General features: G+C 45.9%; 1 non-coding gene across 1 annotated transcript; it reads left to right on the top strand.

Annotated features, from left to right (window-relative positions):
* Positions 1–3,003: 3,003 nt before the first annotated feature.
* Positions 3,004–3,075, top strand: trnam-cau. The gene has a single exon. It is a non-coding gene; the product is annotated as a tRNA-Met (tRNA).
* Positions 3,076–3,847: the final 772 nt, after the last annotated feature.

Genomic DNA, 3,847 nt, shown 5'->3' with positions numbered 1-3,847 from the left:
GACTCCCTACCCTAAGATCGGCCTCACCCACCCGACACTGACACTTCAAGGACAGTAGGTCTTGTTTCATCCGTTTATTTCCAAAGTTACTTACGACTCACCTTCCACACTCCTTCACTGCCATGCCCAACCGTCCAACAGTGCCTGCGGATGTCAGTGCTTATACTGGTTAGAGTCGTAGAGACATGGCGTGGAAACAGGCCTTTCGGCCGAACCTGCCAACACTGACCGACATGTCCCAGCAATAAACATGTGGCACGAAGATCCAACCTTGTGACTTTTTGTAGATGTACACGTATCAAGATTTTTTGACCGTTTATAAATTGAAAAGATGTTCTCAGCATCGTATATCACACACCTGTGGGAACGGGAGGGAGGGAGAGTGAGAGTTGCACGGCCAAGATGGGGCTATGTGATCGATAGAAAGGGAGAGGAGGAGGTGGCCAAACATCAAGCGGAGTGATTGGGCGAGAGAGAGGAGGGCAAAGGAAGGAGGGAAATAAAGAGTTCGGAGGGGCGGCGATAGGGAATGGAAACTTTCTTGGCATAAATGAGCTTCTCAGCAAATATGACCCACTTTAGCAGAACATGTCAAACGCGTGGGAGAATCACAAGAAAGTCACAGGAGAATGTCAGTCCATTATCTCTCTACTCGCACACAAAATGAATGTATGCAACTCTGTGGAGAATTTGTCCAAATGCAAATACTTGATGAGATTTGAAATGCCTAATATTATTCAATCATTGTCGATGCCACTCCAGATTATTCACACAAGGAACAAACCACTGTGATTATTCGGTATGCGACATTGTAGATAGTTCAACATTTTCAATTGATGGAAGGTTCATTTTTATCTGATAATTTCACAAAGAAATCTGGGATAGAAATTGCCACTCGAATACTGACCATTATAGAAGGTTTTAAGTTGGATTTTCAAGTCTTCATTGGGCAAGCTTATGATAATGGATCAAATATGTCTGGAAGGTATAATGGTGTACAAGCAGTTGTACGGGAGCTTAATTCAAACTGCATTTTCTCCAGCTGTGGAAACCATACAATAAACCTTATGGGTATTGACTGCTCCGTCATGCAAGGAAGCAGCTACTTACTTTGGAACGATTCAACAATTGTGCAATATGTTCAGCAGCAGTCCACATAGGTGGAAAATTCGAAAGCTACATCTTCCCGTTTCTCTGCATGGAATGTCCAATACTAGATGGTTTGCGCGTATTCAAGTTCAGGTTCAAGTGAGTTTATTGTCATGTGTCCCTGATAGGACAATGGAATTCTTGCTTTGCTTCAGCACACAGAACATAGTAGGCATTTAATACAAAACAGATCAGCTTGTCCATATACCATAATATAAATATATACACACATGAATAAATAAACGGATAAAGTGCAAATAACAGATAACGGGTTATTGACGGTGTTAAACCCATTGCACAACATTTAGATTCTGTAAGAAAAGCTTTAACTGAGTTTGAACCACTAAATATTACAGCACAATCTCAAAGAGAACTGAATGGGATTTTGAAGTACATGTCTAGATTTGAACACGTTCTGTTGTCATCTTTATGGTTGAAGAGACTGACAATGGTCCACCAAACAAATCTGGTAATTGAATCATATACTTCTACACTTGATGTTGAGAAGCATAACATTGAAAGTCTTATGAATGATATTCGACAAATTCGAGATCAATGGACCTCAATCCTGACAGAATCTAAATTAATAGCAGAGAATATTGGAATTCCATCAGAATTCTCCACTAGTCCATTATCCGAGTATGGGACACCTCCCCTCCTCCCCGCCGATTTGCAGTCTAAAGGACCATCTCCACCCCTTTCCGCGGAGAACGTTCTCTTCGCAACTCCCTGGTCAACTGGACGCTTCCCACCCAACCCCCCACCCCCCCCCCCCCAGTTACTTTCCCCTGCAGGAGATGCAACACCAGCACCAATATACCCCCCCCCCCTCCCCCACCGCACCTCGACTCCGTCCAAGGAATCCGACAGTCTTTTCAGGTGCGGCAGAGGTTCACTTGCACTCCCTCCAACTTCATCTACTGTATCCGTCACCCATTCCTTCTCTCCAGAGATGCTGCTTGTCCCGCTGAGTTACTCCAACGTTTTATTTTTAATTGTCTATTGTATATCGTGTTGTTACTTGCGAACAAGGCAACAAGGCGAATTCCTTGTATGCATACATACTTGGCTAATACAACTTATTCAATTCAATTCATTTTGTGTCTATCTCCGGGGGTGCAACGGGCGAGTCTCAGCCGGGAGAACAGTCTTGCTGATCGCCGTCACTCTTTAGCCGGCAGATTCCCTGGGACCTGCGGTACTCCGCTGCTGCACATTGTCACTACCTGCTCCCGCCTTGTTGCTCCGGAGTTTACAGCAGCCGTTAGGTCGCCAAGGGTGAAACCCGGTAGACGGATGTGTTGCACTTGAAGTGAACTTGTGAAGGCACCGGGTAAGTTCTGCAAAGAGTCAACGTGATCTGCTGGCCCTTCAACACTGAAGGAATCTGATATTCAGATGATCGCATTGACGGGATTGGGAAATGAATGGGATCTGGGGATTGGACAAAATAAACAGCCGGGTGTGGGTGAATCCTCGGCTGCAGCTCAGTCGGTGCCCGCTGCTTTTAAATTGAACTGTGATCGGAAGATCGGCCCGAATGAATGTGGGAGTAACACAGAGCAAGATAAACAGAATATTCAGCAACAGGGCTGCTGGAATATGGTAATTTAGATAATTTAAAATTCATTGCGAAAACCTCTGGAACGGTGTATCCGAGCGGGACAGACAGCACAGTTATAACAACCGGATGGGGCAGAGAGTAAGAAATAAAGAAAGTAAGATGGAGAAAAAATGGAAGATAGAAATGGGAACGCGAGAAAAGAAAGCAAAGCCGACAAACGGTGTGAGGTAAGTGATGAAAACAACGAAATCTGCAAAAAGGCGCACACGCGCTAAGTATGTTTCTGTCAGAGCAGAGTGGCGCAGCGGAAGCGTGCTGGGCCCATAACCCAGAGGTCGATGGATCGAAACCATCCTCTGCTAATCTAACGATGGATACTTTTGAGAAAATACCGTCCGTTCACACGCGTGCACAACATATATTTCGTTTCATTCGGGGAAATTCCTATTTCAACAAAAGGCTTCGCTTCATTGCATCAGTTTATGAGTTGTATTGGAGAATTCGTGGGTGACGTCATGGTCCCCGTTGTGCTCGGCCGTCGACCAATAAATTCATAATATTCTCTGCTGCATGAAGCTGCGTTCTGGTCATAAGTGATAGGAGTAGAATCAGGCCATTCGGCCCATCAAGTCAACTCCGCCATTCGATCACGGCTGATCGATCTCTCCCTCCTAACCCCATTCTCCTGCTTTCTTGACTCACCTGGATAGACAGGGCACGTACGTAAGGATGCTCTTCGTTGACTATAGCTCTGCATTCAATAGCTCATCCCCACCAAGCTCACCACCAAACTACACCAGCTAGGTCTCAGCTCGCCGATATGCGATTGGATCCTGAACTTTCTGACGGAGCGACCGCAGGCAGTGAGACTGGGCCCGCACCTGTCCTCCACTATCACCCTGAGCACCGGCACACCACAGGGCAGTGTACTAAGCCCCATGCTCTACTCCCTCTTCACTCACGACTGTGTTCCTGCATTCGACACCAACACCATCGTGAAGTTTGCAGACGACACAACAGTGATTGGGCTGATCACCAACGGTGATGAAACAAAATACAGAGCGGAGGTGCAGAACCTGGCGGACTGGTGTGCACGTAACAACTTGTCACTAAACACCTCCAAGGAGCTGATTA

This window comes from Amblyraja radiata, chromosome 37 (genome assembly GCF_010909765.2).
Source record: "Amblyraja radiata isolate CabotCenter1 chromosome 37, sAmbRad1.1.pri, whole genome shotgun sequence".
Lineage (NCBI taxonomy): Eukaryota > Metazoa > Chordata > Chondrichthyes > Rajiformes > Rajidae > Amblyraja > Amblyraja radiata.
Note: the sequence above shows the minus strand (reverse complement) of the source record. Positions and strands in the feature narration are given on the sequence as shown.